The following is a 26,356-nucleotide window of genomic DNA, read 5'->3' as shown; positions in this document are numbered from 1 at the left end:
CATGAGATACTCGCCTCCCAATGGGAGATCCTGTTGTTGCCATAGAAACGCTCCTCGATTTAGAAAGAGAAGGCGTAGAACACATAGTATTTCATAGCGACGCAATTTCAGTGTTAATTCGTAATTGTGAGGGATCGACGGATGCAATAAAGAAGGAATAGTGCATCCGACATGAGATACTCGCCTCCCAATAGCAGATCCTTTCGTTGCCATAGAAACGCTCCTCGATTTAGAAAGAGAAGGCATAGGACCTGTAGTATTTCATAGCGTAGCAATTTCTGTGTTAATTCGTCATTGTGAGGAACCGACGGGTGCAATAAAGAAGGAATAGTGCATCCGACATGAGATACTCGCCTGCCATTACGAGATCCTGTCGTTGCCATAGAAACGCTCCTTGATTTAGAAAGAGAAGTGATAGAACCTATAGTATTTCATAGCGACGCAATTTCTGAGTAAATTCGTCATTGTGAGGGATCGACGGATGCAATAAAGAAGGAATAGTGCATCCAAAAAGAGATACTCCCCTCTCAATATAAGATCCTGTCGTTGCCACAGAAACGTTCCTCGATTTATAAAGAGAAGGCGTAGAACTTATAGTATTTCACAGCGACGCAATTTCTGTGTTAATTCGTCATTGTGAGGGATCGACGGTTGCAATAAAGAAGGAGTAGTGCATCCGAAAAGAGATACTCGCCTCCCAATAGATGATCCTGTCGTTGCCATAGAAACGCTCCTCGATTTAGGAAGAGAAGTCATAGAACCTATAGTATTTCATAGCGACGCATTGTCTGTGTTAATTCGTCATTGTGAGGGATCGACGGATTCAATAAAGAAGAAATAGTGCATCCGACTTGAGATACTCGCCTCCCAACACGAGATCCTGTCGTTGCCATAGGATCGTTACTCGATTTAGGAAGAGAAGTCATAGGACCTATAGTATGTCATAGTGACGCAATTTCTGTGTTAACTCGTCATTGTGAAGGATGGACGGATGCAATAAAGAAGGAATAGTGCACCCGAAAAGAGATACTCGCCTCCCAATGGATGATCCTGTCGTTGCCATAGAAACGCTCCTCGATTTAGAAAGAAAAGCCATAGAACCAATAGTATTTCATAGCGACGCAATTTCTGTGTTAATTCGTCATTGTGAGGGTTCGACGGATGCAATAAAGAAGGAATAGTGCATCCGAAAAGAGATACACGCCTCCCAATAGGAGATCCTGTCGTTGCCATAGAAACGCTCCTCGTTTTAGAAAGAGAAGTCATAGAATTTATAGTATTTTATAGCGACGCAATGTCTGTAGTAATTCGTCATTGTGAGGGATCGACGGATGCAATAAAGAAGAAATAGTGCATCCGACATGAGATAATCGCCTCCCAACAGGAGATCCTGTCGTTGCCATAGAAACGCTCCTCGATTTAGAAAGAGAAGCCATAGAACCTATAGTATTTCATAGCGACGCAATTTCTGTGTTAATTCGTCATTGTGAGGGATCGACGGATGCAATAAAGAAGGTATAATGCATCCGACATGAGATACTCGCCTCCCAATAGGAGATCCTGTCGTTGTCATAGAAACGCTCCACGATTTAGAAAGAGAAGTCATAGAACCTATAGTATTTCATAGCGACGCAATTTCTGTGTTAATTCGTCATTGTGAGGGATCGACGGATGCAATAAAGAAGGAATAGTGCATCCAACATGAGATACTCGCCTCCCAATAGGAGATCGTGTCGTTGCCATAGGATCGTTCCTCGATTTAGAAAGAGAAGTCATAGAACCTATAGTATTTCATAGCGACGCAATTTCTGTGTTAATTCTTCATTTAGAGGGATCGACGAATGCAATAAAGAAGGAATAGTGCATCCGACATGAGATACTCGCCTCCCAATGGGAGATCCTGTCGTTGCCATGGAAACGCTTCTCGATATAGAAAGAGAAGTTATAGAACCTATAGTATTTCATAGCGACGCAATTTCTTTGTTAATTCGTCATTGTGAGGGATCGATGGATGCAATAAAGAAGGAATAGTGCATCCAAAAAGAGATACTTCCCTCTCAATATAAGTTCCTGTCGTTGCCACAGAAACGTTCCTCGATTTATAAAGAGAAGGCGTAGAACTTATAGTATTTCACAGCGACGCAATTTCTGTGTTAAATCGTCATTGTGGGGGATCGACGGTTGCAATAAAGAAGGAGTAGTGGATCCGAAAAGAGATACTCGCCTCCCAATAGATATTCCTGTCGTTGCCATAGAAACGCTCCTCGATTTAGGAAGAGAAATCATAGAACCTATAGTATTTCATAGCGACGCATGGTCTGTGTTAATTCGACATTGTGAGGGATCGACGAATGCAATAAAGAAGAAATAGTGCATCCGACATGAGATATTTGCCTCCCAACAGGAGATCCTATCGTTGCCATAGGATCGTTACTCGATTTAGGAAGAGAAGTCATAGGTTTTATAGTATTTCATAGCGACGCATGGTCTGTGTTAATTCGTCATTGTGAGGGTTCGACGGATGCAATAAAGAAGGAATAGTGAATCCGACATGAGATCCTCGCCTCCCAATAGGAGATCCTGTCGTTGCCATAGAAACGCTCCTCGATTTAGAAAGAGAAGTCATAGAACCTACAGTATTTCATAGCGAAGCAATTTCTGTGTTAATTCGTCATTGTGAGGGATCGACGGATGCAATACATAAGGAATAGTGCATCCGATATGAGATACTCGCCTCCAAATAGGAAAACGTGTCGTTGCCATAGGTTCGTTCCTCGATTTAGTAAAGAGAAGGCATAGGACCTATGGTATTTCAAAGCGACGCAATTCCTGTGTTAATTCATCATTGTGAGGGATCGACGGATGCAATAAAGAAGGAATAGTGCATCCGACATGAGATACTCGCCTCCCTATAGGAGATCCTGTCGTTGCCATAGAAACGCTCCTCGATTTAGAAAGAAGAGTCTAAGAACCTATAGTATTTCATAGCGAAGCAATTTCTGTGTTAATTCGTCATTGTGAGGGAACGACGGATGCAATAAAGAAAGAATGGTGCATCCGACATGAGATACTCGCCTCGCAATAGGAGATCCTGTCGTTGCCATAGAAACGCTCCTCGATTTAGAAAGAGAAGTCATAGAACCTATAGTATTTCATAGCGACGCAATTTCTGTGTTAATTCGTCATTGTGAGGTATCGACGGATGCAATAAAGAAGGAATAGTGCATCCGACATCAGATACTCGCCTCCCAATAGGAGATCCTGTTGTTGCCATAGGATCGTTCCTCGATTTAGAAAGAGAATGCATAGAACCTATAGTATTTCACAGCGAAGCAAATCCAGTGTTAATTCATCATTGTGAGGGATCGACGGATGTAATAAAGAAGGAATAGTGCATCCGATATGAGATACTCGCCTCCCAATAGGAGATCCTGTCGTTGCCATAGAAACGATCCTCGATTTAGAAAGAGGAATCATAGAATCTATAGTATTTCATAGCGTCGCAATTTCTGTGTTAATTCGTCATTGTGTGGGATCGACGGATGCAATAAAAAAGGAATAGTGCATCCGACATGAGATACTCGCCTCCCAATAAGAGATCCTATCGTTGCCATAGAAACGCTCCTCGATTTAGAAAGAGAAGTCATAGAACCTATAGTATTTCATAGTAACGCAATTTCTATGTTAATTCATCATTGTGAGGGATAGACTGATGCAATAATGAAGGAATAGTGCATCCGCCATGATATACTTCTCTCCCAATGTGAGTTCCTGTCGTTGCCATAGGATCGTTCCTCGATTTAGAAAGAGAAGGCATAGAACCTGTAGTATTTCATAGCGAAGAAATTTCTGTGTTAATTCGTCATTGTGAGGGATCGACGGATGCAGTAAAGAAGGAATACTGTATCCGAAAAGAGATAATTGCCTCCCAATAGGAGATCCTGTCGTTGCCATTGCAACGCTCCTCGATTTAGAAAGGGAAGTCATAGAACCTATAGTATTTCATAGCGACGCAATTTCTGTGTTGATTCGTCGTTGTGAGGGATCGACGGATGTAATAAAGAAGGAATAGTGCATCCGAAAAGAGATACTCGCCTCCCAATGGATGATCCTGTCGTTGCCATAGAAACACTCCTCGATTTAGAAAGAGAAGTCATAGAACCTATAGTATTTCATAGCGACGCAATTACTGTGTTAATTCGTCTTTGTGAGGGATCGACGGATGCATTAAAGAAGGAATAGTGCATCCGACATGAGATACGCGCCTCCCAATAGGAGATCCTGTCGGTGCCATAGAAACGCTCCTCGATTTAGAAAGAGAAGTCATAGAACCTATAGTATTTCATAGCGACGCAATTTCTGTGTTAATTCGTCATTGTGAGGGATCGACGGATGCAATAAAGAAGGATTAGTGTATCCGACATGAGATACTCGCCTCCCAATAGTTGATCCTGTTGTTGCCATAGGATCGTTCCTCGATTTAGAAAGAGAAGGCATAGGACCTATAGTATTTCGTAGCGACGCTATTTCTGTGTTAATTCGTCATTGTGAGGGATCGAAGGATGCAATAAAGAAGGAATAGTGCATCCTACATGAGATACTCGCCTCCCAATAGGAGGTCCTGTCGTTGCCATAGGATCGTTCCTCGATTTAGAAAGAGAAGTCATAGAACCTATAGTATTTCATAGCGACGCAATTTCTGTGTTAATTCGTCATTGTGAGGGATCGACGGATGCAATAAAGAAGGAATAGTGCATCCGACATGAGATACTCGCCTCCCAGTAGGAGATCCTGTCGTTGCCATAGGATAGTTCCTCGATTTAGAAAGAGATGGCATAGGACTTATAGTATTTCATAGCGACGCAATTTCTGTGTTAATTCGTCATTGTGAAGGATCGACGGATGCAATAAAGAAGGAATAGTGCATCCGACATGAGATACTCGCCTCCCAATTGGAGATCCTGTGGTTGCCATAGAAATGTTCCTCGATTTAGAAACAGAAGTCATAGAACCTATAGTATTGAGAGGCACCCACATGCCTTGCTCATACTGTGGCATTAAGCAGTCAGGCCTGCAAGATGAGTGGTCTGCCAAGCGAGTGGATTCATTCTTAGTTATCGAGTAATATTAGCTCTAGTACTCTCACTTAAGTTACAAGTTATCCTCCTATATGATTACTACGCTAGGGAAACGCATATCTGACTATCAGTGATTTACAGAACTCTGTCTGTACACTACGCACTGGCTGTACCACATTTTCTTTTTGTCTTTTATTTGACGGCTTTTATTAACACGTGGCCATCCCACTGAATATGAATGGCGCACACATTATAAATTCGGGACTTTATGACAACATACAATTTGAAGGAATAGTCCACCAATCACTTTCTTTTCACTATCTGATTTATTCCGATAAATTCCCTAACCTAAACACACAAATTCTATAACCTACAACAATAACATATGAGAAATTCCGCCCAGTGGGCATGGCTTTACATTAGTGAATCTCTATATTATGGTCTCGTAATTTATTTAACGCTACAGTGCACTTTCTGGATAGGTTGGTGGATCTTTTATTATACCTCACACTTCGACTCTCACAATCATCATCACGAAACTTTCCTCCAGACCGAGCGGTACAGAAAGGAACAAGCATAACCCACTAATCTTTTGAAACTACTTCGCTACACACCCATGGAAAGCACACATACCCAAATTACATGACATACACCACACAACAATATGAAATACTACACAGAGAATGGTTACAACATTATCACTTTTAGCTTTCCCACTTCAATTAATATTGATCCCAGTTTCACACGACACTGCCCCACTTTGTAATTCTACTTTCCTACTGTGAACTCTGGAGATAAATGCACGTCTTCCTGTGCAATGCAAGCCATGTGGCGTTGCTGGATAGACGGCCGACTCACCTTACTTCTCTCTCAGAGTTTGAATCTAGCGTCACACGCAAAGTAATATTAATGTATTCATCACACACGCGAGTCCTCAACTGATACCATGGACGAGTACTTCTCTTTAACCTTTGTCTCATACACAGATTGAGACTCACACCATACTCACCACGTGGAAGTACTCGTCTCTAATTTCAAGTCCTGCACACGCCATTTCTTAAATATTTCAACTTATGGTACACACGCTATCTCTTAAATATTTCAACTTATTGTACACACGCTAGTGATTCAGCTTAACTTAAGCACACGGTAGTATTTCAACTTATTGCTACACGTGGTTTCTTTGTGACCGTTGGTCACTTCCGTAGATTTCTACAATCCCATTAATATTACCTGCCTGACATTTAATTCTCCCCACAAAAGTTCGTGAAATAGAGAAATTATTATTTCAAACTACTCTTAAATATTCCACATGCATACCATGCCTCCACTCTTTCGTCATTACGGAGCACATCTAAAACAGGTGTTAACAGCACAGGATCCAGCGGCAGAGTGCTGAAACATGGCCGTATTCAGGTTCTCTCGCACCTCTGTCGAAGTGGGAGAAGCACCTTGCTACCTTATTGGTCACCAACATTTCAGGCGCTCAAAGCTCTGGTAAATTTCATGTCTTTGGTCCCACCAAAGGTGGCCAAAGGATCGACTCAAAGATGATCATATATTCACATTCACTATCTGCGGTTAGCAGACGACCATACATTCATTCATTTCAAAAGATCTCACCAAACTGGACGTAGGGATTTACTTTGTGGGAGTGCACATGTGATCAATTAAATAAATAAATTGTCATTCTTTCCTACACTGGTATCCGGCTTCGCTGTATTAATTGAAACTGAGTTATTTTACAAGAAAAATGTGTTTTTCTGAAAAAAATGATGAAGTATGTTGTACCTTTCTTCAATGTCGGGCGGTACTGTACCCTTTCACCACCGGCTACCCATGCATAAAAAAATGGCACGGTACTATCCTTGCAATGCGAGGGTAGTTCCGAACATTTTTTTAAGAAAACTGTATTAGAAGAAACGTAGCAAATCATCAAAATAACCAGGAGGAGACCTTAGCCCCTGGTGACCTCAAATAGACGACCAAATGCTGTTGCTTTATCAAATTGTTGATACAGTTGTTGCATTATTGTACTCTCCACAATCCGGAGTAACGTACACATACATATTTACAACAATCCAAATGACAAATAAAACATCACATCATAGAAATAAAAAAAATAATGGTGAGATAAAAATTGGCTTAGTTACTGGGATCTTCGTTATTTTTATGAGTAATCCAAACTTCACTAATTCTATGACAAATAAAAAAAATACTAATTGTACTCATGAAATTTTTTAAATAGTTCACCGTCCAGACACAGAACAAGTAATCTGACATTCATAAATTTCGTTGTAAAAACCTTTACACAGCAAAGTCTAAATACAAAACAAAATCAACAAAAGAAAAACATTCCGTACACCAGTTACATGTAGAATGTCAGGTTCCATACCATTACTCTAAAATATACATCAAACGTACAGAGAAATAAAACTGAGAAGAAAAACAATGAAATATACCACAAGTTACATACTGGTTACGTAATATAGTCAACCTAAGACATCATGTCATACCTCGTTAACTATCATCACTTAAGCAATTGCCACAACTACTCAACAGTGAGTTTAACCTTATCCTTATCCACCAGTACAAATACCTGCTGCTGAGCCAGTCAGTCCATCAACTTTGATCAATACACGCAGTAAATAGTTTAGCAATAAGTGCTTGAATCCACCAGTAGCTCTTGTATCTTACTCTACTGCTCATTTCTCTGTTGTCACACATTTAGACGACAAGAACTTGCATTTCGACTAGCCTTCTTTACACTTTAATGTGAAATATCACCACTGTGATAATGAAAATAAGTGGCTTCAGTCAACACACCAACATGATCATTACTGTCCACGACATCAAAATGCATCAGTTAATTCCGATATTTGTCGTGCAATGCAAACTCTTGTCCCCTGTGACAACCTTACTGACCAATGCAACAAGAGCCGATACGTTAGTATTACGCCACTGGCTAATAATTAAAGCATCATTGTACCAAAATATTCTAATAAACATGCTACGTGAACTTGAAAACCCAGAACAAACAAACAAAAAAAAACACTAACTATTCTAAACACAAATGTTAATGAAATACAATTACACTTGCTGTCCCTTCAGGAATGAAACATATAAAAAAAACATTTACACAATTACAAATACATTATTCCCTATCTTGCGAGTCACACGGAAACATTTCATTCTGTGATTTTCTTGGGGTCAAAAAAGTTGCTGACAGGTTCCCTAGAAACACTGTCTCGGTGTCAAAGCTCTCCCATGGTTACCCGGACGAAAGTCTTTAAGTCACTCAAATCGGCATTTTGAACACGCACTGAACAGTAAACTGTATCTCACATTAAACACAAATGTCATAGTCACTCTCAGCGTACCATCCACACGAATCTAGTCGTCCAGAAATGGCCCTACAACTACTATTACCCACGGTTCTGTCCTTTCAGTTCATGGTGTAATTAAAAGTCGTAAGTTCCAACAAACAGCACTTATTCCCGCACCAATTCAAGAAATGTCTCCTAGTACAAACGCAAATGTCAATGTCCCACTCTAGTTTCTTGCGTTCATACAATAATTAGTCACCAAACGACAATTGTCCTCTTCAAGAATACCAAACGTCCCACATGCAATTCACAAAGCACACTGAACAAGTCACTGCCAAAAATTTATGGATCCCACCGTTCAGTGGTCAAGACTAAACAAAACGATCGTCCTGTCTGCTAAAGACAAAATCTTTTCCACCACTCAACGTGGAAACACCAGTCCTTCACTTTCCACCTTATGGAGACATACGAGCAGTCATCTTGTTTCACGGCTCCACAGTCCAGTACTAGTTAATAGTTGCTGGTAAAAAATGCCCGCCGGGCGCTGCCGCGCGTCGTCCATTCTGCCGTGGCGCCGCAGCGCGCCCCGTTGAGCAAAAGAAACCACCCGCTGTTGCCTCCGCGGGATACTTTCCCCAGTCGTAAGGGTGGCGGAACTTATGAATGCCCAGTGGTACGTGCGTGTCGCCCCAGGCCGTTGACCTGCTGTAGCGAGCGTGTGGAGTGTACCCCGACCGGCATTGGAGTGGGGAGCGCCCCGGCTCTGTTGCCGACGTCTGCTTGGCTTATGTGGTACGGGCGTGTTCGGTGTAGCCCCTCAGCGCTACGACACCCAATCAGTCAGACTCTTCTGTGCATCTCGCAACATTACAGACAAAACGATATTGTTACATTATTTAAATACTCATTGATTACATGTATGATCAATTAGATACATTGGTAATAAAAGAATCTTTGTCCAAAAAAAACATAAAATCATACACCCTAGTTTTCTACACATACAACATCAACATTTATCCCTTTTCTATATACAGTCCACACTTGTGCTACTGATTGTACCTGTCGTCCCTCATACAAAACATAAAAGTGTAAAAAAAAAAGGAATAAGAAACAATCTATACAGCTCATAATTACAATATCAAATAGTAGACTACTCTAACATCCTATCACAGTGAAAATACTAGAAACTGTTTATTCTAAAACTACAATATACAATGAACCTTTGTGCTTGTGACAGACTGAAATTAATACCCCTTGAAAGTGTTCTAACAAAAAAATAAGAAATAATCTACACAGCTCACTATTACCTACCACATGTTATTAAATATTAAACTACTTTAACATCCTAACACAATAAACATTTCAGAAACTGATGACTCTAAATCTACAACATACAATGCACCTTTGTGCATGTGACAGACTGAAATTAGTATCTCTTTATATATTTTACCTTTTTATTATATATAACCACATTTCTAGGACATGTATGGACCATCCACATGATGTCAGATCCTGACCTGCCATCGAGGTTCATCCAAATCAAACAATAACACAATAATGTTTTAGTTATGGATCGGTAGCATCCCCTTTACCGGAGTGTGCGAATTGATCACACTACTCTACGACTCTCACTCACCACACATCACATTTTCCTTCTCATTCAGTCCATTAATACACTAACAGAATAGGTCTAGAAGTCAGCTAACCTTAACACCACCACACTCACGACAACATACCATACCTTCGCTCCCTTATACTCAACCACATAACACATGAAGCTGTTTCGGAGATAGCTTTCCAGTCTCCAAATTCGTACTTTCACTCTGGCACCTCTCTCCATCGGCTTACCTCTGCATTCACTTCACCGATTATTCATCCTGCTAAATATCACTTAGAATTGCGACATTTCATCTAAGAACAAAAAATACACAAATTATTCATCCTGAAAAATAACTGTACACATTCTTGGTACCGTTTTGATTAGTTATACTGGTACTAGGCTTCAACAATAACAACAAAAATATTATCTTTGCAATATTGCAAATGTTATGGTAAGAATCAGATTTACACTTATATTACATCTTTTGTCAGTATTCCACAACGTTCACCATCTAGATCTCATACTCCCTTTATGTCCCTTCACGTTGTGCAGTTGTCCTCATCTCTTCATTCGTATTTCGGCTCTCCGTCCGTCCATTACTCCATCATTTCCTGGTCTTCCTTCGCCATTCGTACCAATCTCTATTGCAGCATACACAGGCCTCTCTGTAACATACATCTAAGACATCTCCACATTATTAATTCTACTCACCTTTATTTACCACTGTTTCATCACGTCGAATCTCTTTTTATTAATCACACTGCTTCACGTCGCTTCTTTCCTTAAATATCACCTTTATCCACTACTATTTATCACGTCGCTTCTCTATCTACCATCTTTATCCACTCATTAATCATCACGTCGTTTCTGCTTGATCCTTATTCATATGACAAAAAATACGTACATACACCACTCTGTCGACTCCTGTTCGTGACTCATTCGACCAGTCTATTCCGTCATACTTCCTGACATCCCGCCTGAAAATTCTTATGTTCGATTTGACCCTGCACAACGTTACACACCACAAATAAATACACTGACTATCTACCATAAATTGCCTACTTTAGATCTGTCCTTAACTTTTCCATAATTTGATGTTAGAAATGTGATGAAGCCCTCGAGATTGTTTTCCCTTGATCGTCTCAATCAGTACAGCATTTTCATCGACAATACGCCTCACTCTGAATGGTCCACTATATACAGTAAAGAATTTGCCAGTTAGGAATCTAAGCTTACATGAAAATTAAATGTGTGCAGAGAATATGCAAGCTGGGAGAAAGATACATCACAAGTGTTAGAAACTTTGGTGCTAGTGGCCTCTTTCACTAACACCAGATTCCGAACAACCATACACAGCACTTCATTATAACTGTCACCACGACAATGACATCAGATGGCATCTAATTTAAAAACTTCGATCACAATGTTTACTTCTTTACATTACGTATTAAGTACCTGCAAAAGTCAAATCGCACTAATTATACTGGACTCATTGGCATTATTACATAACATTGTTAGCAACTGGTTTCTTTGAGGAAACAGTCCTTTTACTTTAGTGTTCCAAATAAAAATTTGCAAATTTTGCTCTGAGAGACCAGCCTAACAGATTCCATTACTGGTGTTTTATTCTCTGATCAGAAGTATGGTATTTGCATTCCTACATATCAGTAGAGTATGTCTGCTACATAGATAATTTTCAGTGCCAGCTGCATGTGTTTTAAAGCAAGATATTAAGGGCTGATATGTTGGATTAGTTTCTCCTGTCCTTCAATCCATTATGACAAGAATGAAATGCCTGGAGTCCATGCTCTCCTGTCATTCTGATAGTTTCTGCCGTTCCTATCCTCGACACTATGTGACCCATGAGTCGTGTCTCCGTTCACAATGTTGCTCTCATTACCCAGTTCCTGTAACAAGTGCTGAGATGACGCAGAATCGTCTACGCCTCTGCCTGCTATCGCTATATCTCTGCGCAATTTCACTGGCAACTTCGTTATACAGATCCTAATGAACTCCACAGTTTCGTATGGCACATCCAAATACCTGTTTCGTCTCAGCATTTCCTGACAGCACGACACTGGATATCTTATACCATCTTCGTTACAATTTGGCATCATCAATATGCTTTGCTTAACCAGGTCCTGCTTACTTTTCGACCAGAATTCATTTAAATAACTACTGCAGTCTTTAATGTCTTCCTGCATTTTCGCTCTAGCCTCGTCCCTCAAATGGTTATACACAAACTTCGTTTTGAGGAGCGGTCCCCACGATGAAGGTAATGAATCTTGAAATTGAGACAGCCTTGGACTATACCCAGTTGGGTTTGCCACCTGTTTTATCCGACACAAGCGTTCTTCTGACTCTCTGAATTCGCCTTCCTCTTCCTCCCTATTTTCGCTTTTTGAGTTTATCTCTCTCTCTCTCTGCAATCTACATGGTGGTGTGTCACCTTCGCTACTGCACGCTAATTGCAACTGTGCTAGTTCTTCACTATGTTTCCTACTTATTTCTAATTGTGAATCTTTAAACTGTAATGGTGATTGTATGTCCTCCTGATCGGCATAAACCTCTCGCTGCGTACTGTCAGAACCTGTCTCGCCTCTTGTACTGATCTTTTCTGCATCTGCACTAATCGTATTCATTCTGACCATTACCTCTTTGATTCGCTCATCCGGCAACACGTCCCTATGTTCAGTAGTATCACTCTCTATTGCAAATACTTGTACCTCCAAATTATTAGTTTTTTCTTCCACGGCGTCACATACTTCCTTCAACGCACCCAGATTCTTCTCCCCCTCATCTAACCGATTATTAACTACGGGCAGACGCTCATCGATAACTTCCTCATTGCCTCTTTATTTCCCTTATCCAACGCCTCCATACTTTCCTTACTACCTTTATCCATTGCTTCCCATCTTTCCTTATTATCTCTATCCATCGCGTCCAACATTTCCTTAAACTCCCTATCTCTCTCTTTATTCTCCCTATCTCTCTCCTTAGCCTCCCTATTTCTCTCCTTATTATCTCTATCCATCGCTTCCCACCTTTCCTTGTAATCTTTATCCATCTTCAGTAAAAACTGCAGTAGCACATTGTCATTTGCTACTTTCGACGCGCTCACCTCGTTCGCCTGTGAAACCGTAGCTTCGCTAAGGGTAGCTGCACTTTCACTGCATACCTGACCTAGTCCCGGCTCGCCCGCGTCTTCGGGAAAAGCCCGCGTTTGTGGACAAAGCCCGCCGCATATAGGATCACCTTGCAGCGGTCCAGTGAACAATTCAACCCCTTCCGAGTGTTTGCCGTCCCCGCTCATTAACAGATGGTCAACAGCTACTTCCTGCTGCACTGCTACGTTCACCCCAGAATCGCTATTCTCCATGGTGGCTACACTTTTCGACTGCGACCTAGTTACTACGGACATTACGCAAAAAAAATTTTACCACGATCTTCCAGCCTAGGACGATATAGCAATTAATTACATAAAAAAATAAAAGATCCTCACCAATCCAGAAAGAAGTCCCAAACAGAAAAAAATTTACTTCTTAGCGCTATCACCATACATTCCATCAAAAAAGAATCTTAACAGGAAACCCTAAAAGCAAAATATCCTGGCAAAATAAATCCTGGCCAAATCATCCTGGCAACAAAATATCCTGGCAAAATATATCCTGGCCAAATTATCCAGCCAGCAAAATTATCCTGGCAAAAAATATCCTGCAAAAAATATCCTGGCAGGGTCGAAATTATGAGAGGCACCCACATGCCTAGCTCATACTGTGGCATCAAGCAGTCAGGCCTGCAAGATGAGTGGTCTGCCAAGCGAGTGGATTCATTCTTAGTTATCGAGTAATATTAGCTCTAGTACTCTCACTTAAGTTACAAGTTATCCTCCTATATGATTACTACGCAAGGGAAACGCATATCTGACTATCAGTGATTTACAGAACTCTGACTGTACGCTACGCACTGGCAGTACCACATTTTCTTTCTGTCTTTTATTTGACGGCTTTTATTAACACGTGGCCATCCCACTGAATATGAGTGGCGCACACACTATAAATTTGGGACATTATGACAACATACAATTTGAAGGAATAGTCCACCAATCTCTTTCTCTTCACTATCTGATTTATTCCGATAAATTCCCTAACCTAAACACACAAATTCTATAACCTACAACAATAACATATGAGAAATTCCGCCCAGTGGGCATGGCTTTACATTAGTGAATCTCTATATTATGGTCTCGTAATTTATTTAACGCTACAGTGCACTTTCTGGATAGGTTGGTGGATCTTTTATTATACCTCACACTTCGACTCTCACAATCATCATCACGAAACTTTCCTCCAGACCGAGCGGTACAGAAAGGAACAAGCATAACCCACTAATCTTTTGGAACTACTTCGCTACACACCCATGGAAAGCACACATACCCAAATTACATGACATACACCACACAACAATATGAAATACTACACAGAGAATGGTTACAACATTATCACTTTCAGCTTTCCCACTTCAATTAATATTGATCCCAGTTTCACACGACACTGCCCCACTTTGTAATTCTACTTTCCTACTGTGAACTCTGGAGATAAATGCACGTCTTCCTGTGCAATGCAAGCCATGTGGCGTTGCTGGATAGACGGCCGACTCACCTTACTTCCCTCTCAGAGTTTGAATCTAGCGTCACACGCAAAGTAATATTAATGTATTCATCACACACGCGAGTCCTCAACTGATACCATGGACGAGTACTTCTCTTTATCCTTTGTCTCATACACAGATTGAGACTCACACCGTACTCACCACGTGGAAGTACTCGTCTCTAATTTCAAGTCCTGCACACGCCATTTCTTAAATATTTCAACTTATGGTACACACGCTATCTCTTAAATATTTCAACTTATTGTACACACGCTAGTGATTCAGCTTAACTTAAGCACACGGTAGTATTTCAACTTATTGCTACACGTGGTTTCTTTGTGACCGTTGGTCACTTCCGTAGATTACTACAATCCCATTAATATTACCTGCCTGACATTTAATTCTCCCCACAAAAGTTCGTGAAATAGAGAAATTATTATTTCAAATTACTCTTAAATATTCCACATGCATACCATGCCTCCACTCTTTCGTCATTACGGAGCACATCTAAAACAGGTGTTAACAGCACAGGATCCAGCGGCAGAGTGCTGAAACATGGCCGTATTCAGGTTCTCTCGCACCTCTGTCGAAGTGGGAGAAGCACCTTGCTACCTTATTGGTCACTAACATTTCAGGCGCTCAAAGCTCTGGTAAATTTCATGTCTTTGGTCCCACCAAAGGTGGCCAAAGGATCGACTCAAAGATGATCATATATTCACATTCACTATCTGCGGTTAGCAGACGACCATACATTCATTCATTTCAAAAGATCTCACCAAACTGGACGTAGGGATTTACTTTGTGGGAGTGCACATGTGATCAATTAAATAAATAAATTGTCATTCTTTCCTACACTGGTATCCGGCTTCGCTGTATTAATTGAAACTGAGTTATTTTACAAAAAAAATGTGTTTTTCTGAAAAAAAAATGATGAAGTATGTTGTATCTTTCTTCAATGTCGGGCGGTACTGTACCCTTTCACCACAGGCTACCCATGCAGAAAAAAATGGCACGGTACTATCCTTGCAATGCGAGGGTAGTTCCGATCATTTTTTTAAGAAAACTGTATTAGAAGAAACGTAGCAAATCATCAAAATAACCAGGAGGAGACCTTAGCCCCTGGTGACCTCAAATAGACGACCAAATGCTGTTGCTTTACCAAATTGTTGATACAGTTGTTGCATTATTGTACTCTCCACAATCCGGAGTAACGTACACATACATATTTACAACAATCCAAATGACAAATAAAACATCACATCATAGAAATAAAAAAAATAATGGTGAGATAAAAATTGGCTTAGTTACTGGGATCTTCGTTATTTTTATGAGTAATCCAAACTTCACTAATTCTATGACAAATAAAAAAAATACTAATTGTACTCATGAAATTTTTTAAATAGTTCACCGTCCAAACACAGAACAAGTAATCTGACATTCATAAATTTCGTTGTAAAAACCTTTACACAGCAAAGTCTAAATACAAAACAAAATCAACAAAAGAAAAACATTCCGTACACCAGTTACATGTAGAATGTCAGGTTCCATACCATTACTCTAAAATATACATCAAACGTACAGAGAAATAAAACTGAGAAGAAAAACAATGAAATATACCACAAGTTACATACTGGTTACGTAATATAGTCAACCTAAGACATCATGTCATACCTCGTTAACTATCATCACTTAAGCAATTGCCACAACTACTCGACAGTGAGTTTAACCTTATCCTTATCCACCAGTACAAATACCTGCTGCTGAGCCAGTCAGTCCATCAACTTTGATCAATACACGCAGTAAATAGTTTAGCAATAAGTGCTTGAATCCACCAGTAGCTCTTGTATCTTACTCTACTGCTCATTTCTCTGTTGTCACACATTTAGACGACAAGAACTTGCATTTCGACTAGCCTTCTTTACACTTTAATGTGAAATATCACCACTGTGATAATGAAAATAAGTGGCTTCAGTCAACACACCAACATGATCATTACTGTCCACGACATCAAAATGCATCAGTTAATTCCGATATTTGTCGTGCAATGCAAACTCTTGTCCCCTGTGACAACCTTACTGACCAATGCAACAAGAGCCGATACGTTAGTATTACGCCACTGGCTAATAATTAAAGCATCATTGTACCAAAATATTCTAATAAACATGCTACGTGAACTTGAAAACCCAGAACAAACAAACAAAAAAAAACACTAACTATTCTAAACACAAATGTTAATGAAATACAATTACACTTGCTGTCCCTTCAGGAATGAAACATATAAAAAAAAACATTTACACAATTACAAATACATTATTCCCTATCTTGCGAGTCACACGGAAACATTTCATTCTGTGATTTTCTTGGGGTCAAAAAAGTTGCTGACAGGTTCCCTAGAAACACTGTCTCGGTGTCAAAGCTCTCCCATGGTTACCCGGACGAAAGTCTTTAAGTCACTCAAATCGGCATTTTGAACACGCACTGAACAGTAAACTGTATCTCACATTAAACACAAATGTCATAGTCACTCTCAGCGTACCATCCACACGAATCTAGTCGTCCAGAAATGGCCCTACAACTACTATTACCCACGGTTCTGTCCTTTCAGTTCATGGTGTAATTAAAAGTCGTAAGTTCCAACAAACAGCACTTATTCCCGCACCAATTCAAGAAATGTCTCCTAGTACAAACGCAAATGTCAATGTCCCACTCTAGTTTCTTGCGTTCATACAATAATTAGTCACCAAACGACAACTGTCCTCTTCAAGAATACCAAACGTCCCACATGCAATTCACAAAGCACACTGAACAAGTCACTGCCAAAAATTTATGGATCCCACCGTTCAGTGGTCAAGACTAAACAAAACGATCGTCCTGTCTGCTAAAGACAAAATCTTTTCCACCACTCACAACGTGGAAACACCAGTCCTTCACTTTCCACCTTATGGAGACATACGAGCAGTCATCTTGTTTCACGGCTCCACAGTCCAGTACTAGTTAATAGTTGCTGGTAAAAAATGCCCGCCGGGCGCTGCCGCGCGTCGTCCATTCTGCCGTGGCGCCGCTGCGCGCCACGTTGAGCAGAAGAAACCACCCGCTGTTGCCTCCGCGGGATACTTTCCCCAGTCGTAAGGGTGGCGGAACTTATGAATGCCCAGTGGTACGTGCGTGTCGCCCCAGGCCGTTGACCTGCTGTAGCGAGCGCGTGGAGTGTACCCCGACCGGCATTGGAGTGGGAACGCCCCGGCTCTGTTGCCGACGTCTGCTTGGCTTATGTGGTACGGGCGTGTTCGGTGTAGCCCCTCAGCGCTACGACACCCAATCAGTCAGACTCTTCCGTGCATCTCGCAACATTACAGACAAAAGGATATTGTTACATTATTTAAATACTCATTGATTACATGTATGATCAATTAGATACATTGGTAATAAAAGAATCTTTGTCCAAAAAAACCTTAAAATCATACACCCTAGTTTTCTACACATACAACATCAACATTTATCCCTTTTCTATATACAGTCCACACTTGTGCTACTGATTGTACCTGTCGTCCCTCATACAAAACACAAAAGTGTAAAAAAAAAGGAATAAGAAACAATCTATACAGCTCATAATTACAATATCAAATAGTAGACTACTCTAACATCCTATCACAGTGAAAATACTAGAAACTGTTTATTCTAAAACTACAATATACAATGAACCTTTGTGCTTGTGACAGACTGAAATTAATACCCCTTGAAAGTGTTCTAACAAAAAAATAAGAAATAATCTACACAGCTCACTATTACCTACCACATGTTATTAAATATTAAACTACTTTAACATCCTAACACAATAAACATTTCAGAAACTGATGACTCTAAATCTACAACATACAATGCACCTTTGTGCATGTGACAGACTGAAATTAGTATCTCTTTATATATTTTACCTTTTTATTATATATAACCACATTTCTAGGACATGTATGGACCATCCACATGATGTCAGATCCTGACCTGCCATCGAGGTTCATCCAAATCAAACAAAACACAATAATGTTTTAGTTATGGATCGGTAGCATCCCCTTTACCGGAGTGTGCGCATTGATCACACTACTCTACGACTCTCACTCACCAGACATCACATTTTCCTTCTCATTCAGTCCATTAATACACTAACAGAATAGGTCTAGAAGTCAGCTAACCTTAACACCACCACACTCACGACAACATACCATACCTTCGCTCCCTTATACTCAACCACATAACACATGAAGCTGTTTCGGAGATAGCTTTCCAGTCTCCAAATTCGTACTTTCACTCTGGCACCTCTCTCCATCGGCTTACCTCTGCATTCACTTCACCGATTATTCATCCTGCTAAATATCACTTAGAATTGCGACATTTCATCTAAGAACAAAAAATACACAAATTATTCATCCTGAAAAATAACTGTACACATTCTTGGTACCGTTTTGATTAGTTATTATCTTTGCAATATTGCAAATGTTATGGTAAGAATCAGATTTACACTTATATTACATCTTTTGTCAGTATTCCACAACGTTCACCATCTAGATCTCATACTCCCTTTATGTCCCTTCACGTTGTGCAGTTGTCCTCATCTCTTCATTCGTATTTCGGCTCTCCGTCCGTCCATTACTCCATCATTTCCTGGTCTTCCTTCGCCATTCGTACCAATCTCTATTGCAGCATACACAGGCCTCTCTGTAACATACATCTAAGACATCTCCACATTATTAATTCTACTCACCTTTATTACCACTGTTTCATCACGTCGAATCTCTTTTTATTAATCACACTGCTTCACGTCGCTTCTTTCCTTAAATATCACCTTTATCCACTACTATTTATCACGTCGCTTCTCTATCTACCATCTTTATCCACTCATTAATCATCACGTCGTTTCTGCTTGATCCTTATTCATATGACAAAAAATACGTACATACACCACTCTGTCGACTCCTGTTCGTGACTCATTCGACCAGTCTATTCCGTCATACTTCCTGACATCCCGCCTGAAAATTCTTATGTTCGATTTGACCCTGCACAACGTTACACACCACAAATAAATACACTGACTATCTACCATAAATTGCCTACTTTAGATCTGTCCTTAACTTTTCCATAATTTGATGTTAGAAATGTGATGAAGCCCTCGAGATTGTTTTCCCTTAATCGTCTCAATCAGTACAGCATTTTCATTGACAATACGCCTCACTCTGAATGGTCCACTATATACAGTAAAGAATTTGCCAGTTAGGAATCTAAGCTTACATGAAAATTAAATGTGTGCAGAGAATATGCAAGCTGGGAGAAAGATACATCACAAGTGTTAGAAACTTTGGTGCTAGTGGCCTCTTTCACTAACACCAGATTCCGAACAACCATACACAGCACTTCATTATAACTGTCACCACGACAATGACATCAGATGGCATCTAATTTAAAAACTTCGATCACAATGTTTACTTCTTTACATTACGTATTAAGTACCTGCAAAAGTCAAATCGCACTAATTATACTGGACTCATTGGCATTGTTGCAACTGGTTTCTTTGAGGAAACAGTCCTTTTACTTTAGTGTTCCAAATAAAAATTTGCAAATTTTGCTCTGAGAGACCAGCCTAACAGATTCCATTACTGGTGTTTTATTCTCTGATCAGAAGTATGGTATTTGCATTCCTAATATCAGTAGAGTATGTCTGCTACATAGATAATTTTCAGTGCCAGCTGCATGTGTTTTAAAGCAAGATATTAAGGGCTGATATGTTGGATTAGTTTCTCCTGTCCTTCAATCCATTATGACAAGAATGAAATGCCTGGAGTCCATGCTCTCCTGTCATTCTGATAGTTTCTGCCGTTCCTATCCTCGACACTATGTGACCCATGAGTCGTGTCTCCGTTCACAATGTTGCTCTCATTACCCAGTTCCTGTAACAAGTGCTGAGATGACGCAGAATCGTCTACGCCTCTGCCTGCTATCGCTATATCTCTGCGCAATTTCACTGGCAACTTCGTTATACAGATCCTAGTGAACTCCACAGTTTCGTATGGCACATCCATATACTTGTTTCGTCTCAGCATTTCCTGACAGCACGACACTGGATATCTTATACCATCTTCGTTACAATTTGGCATCATCAATATGCTTTGCTTAACCAGGTCCTGCTTATTTTTCGACCAGAATTCATTTAAATAACTACTGCAGTCTTTAATGTCTTCCTGCATTTTCGCTCTAGCCTCGTCCCTCAAATGGTTATACACAAACTTCGTTTTGAGGAGCGGTCCCCACGATGAAGGTAATGAATCTTGAAATTGAGACAGCCTTGGACTATACCCAGTTGGGTTTGCCACCTGTTTTATCCGACACAAGCGTTCTTCTGACTCTCTGAATTCGCCTTCCTCTTCCTCCCTATTTTCGCTTTTTGAGTTTATCTCTCTCTCTCTCTCTGAAATCTACCTGGTGGTGTGTCACCTTCGCTACTGCACGCTAATTGCAACTGTGCTAGTTCTTCACTATGTTTCCTACTTATTTCTAATTGTGCCTCTTTAAACTGTAATGGTGATTGTATGTCCTCCTGATCGGCATAAACCTCTCGCTGCGTACTGTCAGAACCTGTCTCGCCTCTTGTACTGATCTTTTCTGCATCTGCACTAATCGTATTCATTCTGACCATTACCTCTTTGATTCGCTCATCCGGCAACACGTCCCTATGTTCAGTAGTATCACTCTCTATTGCAAATACATGTACCTCCAAATTATTAGTTTTTTCTTCCACGGCGTCACATACTTCCTTCAACGCACCCAGATTCTTCTCCCCCTCATCTAACCGATTATTAACTATGGGCAGACGCTCATCGATAACTTCCTCATTGCCTCTTTATTTCCCTTATCCAACGCCTCCATACTTTCCTTACTACCTTTATCCATTGCTTCCCATCTTTCCTTATTATCTCTATCCATCACGTCCAACATTTCCTTAAACTCCCTATCTCTCTCTTTATTCTCCCTATCTCTCTCTTTAGCCTCCCTATTTCTCTCCTTATTATCTCTATCCATCGCTTCCCATCTTTCCTTATAATCTTTATCCATCTTCAGTAAAAACTGCAGTAGCACATTGTCATTTGCTACTTTCGACGCGCTCACCTCGTTCGCCTGTGAAACCGTAGCTTTGCTAAGGGTAGCTGCACTTTCACTGCATACCTGACCTAGTCCCGGCTCGCCCGCGTCTTCGGGAAAAGCCCGCGTTTGTGGACAAAGCCCGCCGCATAAAGGATCACCTTGCAGCGGTCCAGTGAACAATTCAACCCCTTCCGAGTGTTTGCCGTCCCCGCTCATTAACAGATGGTCAACAGCTACTTCCTGCTGCACTGCTACGTTCACCCCAGAATCGCTATTCTCCATGGTGGCTACACTTTTCGACTGCGACCTAGTTACTACGGACATTACGCAAAAAAAATTTTACCACGATCTTCCAGCCTAGGACGATATAGCAATTAATTACATAAAAAAATTAAAGATCCTCACCAATCCAGGAAGAAGTCCCAAACAGAAAAAAATTTACTTCTTAGCGCTATCACCATACATTCCATCAAAAAAGAATCTTAACAGGAAACCCTAAAAGCAAAATATCCTGGCAAAATAAATCCTGGCCAAATCATCCTGGCAACAAAATATCCTGGCAAAATATATCCTGGCCAAATTATCCAGCCAACAAAATTATCCTGGCAAAAAATATCCTGCAAAAAATATCCTGGCAGGGTCGAAATTATGAGAGGCACCCACATGCCTAGCTCATACTGTGGCATCAAGCAGTCAGGCCTGCAAGATGAGTGGTCTGCCAAGCGAGTGGATTCATTCTTAGTTATCGAGTAATATTAGCTCTAGTACTCTCACTTAAGTTACAAGTTATCCTCCTATATGATTACTACGCAAGGGAAACGCATATCTGACTATCAGTGATTTACAGAACTCTGACTGTACGCTACGCACTGGCAGTACCACATTTTCTTTTTGTCTTTTATTTGACGGCTTTTATTAACACGTGGCCATCCCACTGAATATGAATGGCGCACACACTATAAATTCGGGACATTATGACAACATACAATTTGAAGGAATAGTCCACCAATCTCTTTCTTTTCACTATCTGATTTATTCCGATAAATTCCCTAACCTAAACACACAAATTCTATAACCTACAACAATAACATATGAGAAATTTCGCCCAGTGGGCATGGCTTTACATTAGTGAATCTCTATATTATGGTCTCGTAATTTATTTAACGCTACAGTGCACTTTCTGGATAGGTTGGTGGATCTTTTATTATACCTCACACTTCGACTCTCACAATCATCATCACGAAACTTTCCTCCAGACCGAGCGGTACAGAAAGGAACAAGCATAACCCACTAATCTTTTGAAACTACTTCGCTACACACCCATGGAAAGCACACATACCCAAATTACATGACATACACCACACAACAATATGAAATACTACACAGAGAATGGTTACAACATTATCACTTTCAGCTTTCCCACTTCAATTAATATTGATCCCAGTTTCACACGACACTGCCCCACTTTGTAATTCTACTTTCCTACTGTGAACTCTGGAGATAAATGCACGTCTTCCTGTGCAATGCAAGCCATGTGGCGTTGCTGGATAGACGGCCGACTCACCTTACTTCCCTCTCAGAGTTTGAATCTAGCGTCACACGCAAAGTAATATTAATGTATTCATCACACACGCGAGTCCTCAACTGATACCATGGACGAGTACTTCTCTTTATCCTTTGTCTCATACACAGATTGAGACTCACACCGTACTCACCACGTGGAAGTACTCGTTTCTAATTTCAAGTCCTGCACACGCCATTTCTTAAATATTTCAACTTATGGTACACACGCTATCTCTTAAATATTTCAACTTATTGTACACACGCTAGTGATTCAGCTTAACTTAAGCACTCGGTAGTATTTCAACTTATTGCTACACGTGGTTTCTTTGTGACCGTTGGTCACTTCCGAAGATTACTACAATCCCATTAATATTACCTGCCTGACATTTAATTCTCCCCACAAAAGTTCGTGAAATAGAGAAATTATTATTTCAAACTACTCTTAAATATTCCACATGCATACCATGCCTCCACTCTTTCGTCATTACGGAGCACATCTAAAACAGGTGTTAACAGCACAGGATCCAGCGGCAGAGTGCTGAAACATGGCCGCATTCAGGTTCTCTCGCACCTCTGTCGAAGTGGGAAAAGCACCTTGCTACCTTATTGGTCACCAACATTTCAGGCGCTCAAAGCTCAGGTAAATTTCATGTCTTTGGTCCCACCAAAGGTGGCCAAAGGATCGACTCAAAGATGATCATATATTCACATTCACTATCTGCGGTTAGCAGACGACCATACATTCAGTCATTTCACAAGATCTCACCAAACTGGAAGTAGGGATTTACTTTGTGGGAGTGCACATGTGATCACTTAAATAAATAAATTGCCATTCTTTCCTACACTGGTATCCGGCTTCGCTGTATTAATTGAAATTGAGTTATTTTACAAAAAAAATGTATTGTTCTGACAAAAATAATGAAGTATGTTGTACCTATTTTCAATGTCGGGCGGTACTGTACCCTTTCAGTATTTCATAGCGACGCAATTTCTGTGTCAATTCGTCATTGTGAGGGATCGACGGATGCAATAAATAAGGAATAGTGCATCCGACATGAGATATTCGCCTCCCAGTAGGTGTTCCTGTCGTTGCCATAGGATCGTTCCTCGATTTGGAAAGAGAAGGCATAGAACCTATAGTATTTCATAGCGAAGAAATTTCTGTGTTAATTCATCATTGTGAGGGATCGACGGATGCAATAAAGAAGGAATAGTGCATCCGACATGAGATACTTCTCTCCCAATAGGTGATCCTGTCGTTGCCATAGGATCGTTCCTCGATTTAGAATAAGAAGGCATAGAACCTATAGTATTTCATAGCGAAGAACTTTCTGTGTTAATTCATCATTGTGAGGGATCGACGGATGCAGTAAAGAAGTAATACTGCATCCGAAAACAGATATTCGCCTCCCAATAGGAGATCCTGTCGTTGCCATAGAAACGCTCCTCGATTTAGAAAGGGAAGTCATGGAACCTATAGTATTTCATTGCGACGCAATTTCTGTGTTAATTCGCATTGTGAGGGATCGACGGATGCAATAAAGAAGGAATAGTGCATCCAACATGAGATACTCGCCTGCCAACATGAGTTCCTGTCGTTGCCATAGGATCGTTAGTCGATTTAGAAAGAGAATGAATAGAACCTATAGTATTTCATAGCGAAGAAATTACTGTGTTACTTCGTCATTGTGAAGGAGCGACGGATGCAGTAAGAAGGAATACTGCATCCGAAAAGAGATATTCGCCTCCCAATAGGAGATCCTGTCGTTGCCATAGAAACGCTCCTCGACTTAGAAAGGGAAGTCATAGAACCTATAGTATTTCATAGCGACGCAATTTCTGTGTTAATTCGTCATTGTGAGGGATCGACGGATGCAATAAAGAGCGAATAATGCATCCGACATGAGATACTCGCCTCCCAATGGGACATCCTGTAGTTGCCACAGAAACGCTCCTCGATTTAGAAAGAGAAGGCATAGAACCTATAGCATTTCATAGCGACGCAATTTCTGTTTTAATTTGTCCTTTTGAGGGATCGACGGATGCAATAAAGAAGGAATAGTGCATCCGAAAAGAAAAATTCGCCTCCCAATAGATGATCGTGTCGTTGTGATAGAAGCGCTCCTCGATTTAGAAAGCGAAGTCATAGAACCTATAGTATATCATAGCGACGCAATTTCTGTGTTAAATCGTCATTGTGCGGGATCGACAGATGCATTAAACAAGGAATAGTGCATCCGACATGAGATACTCGCCTCCCAATAGGAGATCCTGTCGTTGCCATAGAAAAGCTCCTCGATTTAGAAAGAGAAGAAATAGAACCTATAGTATTTCATAGCGACGCAATTTCTGTGTTAATTCGTCATTGTGAGGGATCCACGTAGCAATATAGAAGGAATAGTGCATCCGACATGAGATACTCGCCTCCCAATGGGACATCCTGTCGTTGCCACAGAAACGCTCCTAGATTCAGAAAGAGAAGGCATAGAACCTATAGCATTTCATAGCGACGCAATCTCTGTTTTAATTTGTCCTTTTGAGGGATCGACGGATGCAATAAAGAAGGAATAGTGCATCCGAAAAGAAAAATTCGCCTCCCAATAGATAATCGTGTCGTTGTGATAGAAACGCTCCTCGATTTAGAAAGCGAAGTCATAGAACCTATAGTATTTCATAGCGACGCAATTTCTTTGTTAATTCGTCATTGTGAGGGATCGACGGATGCAATAAAGTAGGAATAGTGCATCCAACATGAGATACTCGCCTCCCAATAGGAGATCCTGTCGTTGCCATAGGAACGTTCCTCGATTTAGAAAGAGAAAGCATAGGACCTATAGTATATCATAGCGACGCAATTTCTGTGTTAATTCGTCATTGTGAGGGACCGACGGATGCAATACAGAAGGAATAGTGCATCCGACATGAGATACTCGCCTCCCAATAGGAGATCCTGTCGTTGCCATAGAAACGCTCCTCGATATAGAAACAGAAGTTATAGAACCTATAGTATT

The sequence above is a fragment of the Schistocerca cancellata genome, chromosome 12, assembly GCF_023864275.1.
Source record: "Schistocerca cancellata isolate TAMUIC-IGC-003103 chromosome 12, iqSchCanc2.1, whole genome shotgun sequence".
Taxonomy (NCBI): Eukaryota; Metazoa; Arthropoda; class Insecta; order Orthoptera; family Acrididae; genus Schistocerca; species Schistocerca cancellata.
This window is presented reverse-complemented; position numbering follows the sequence as displayed.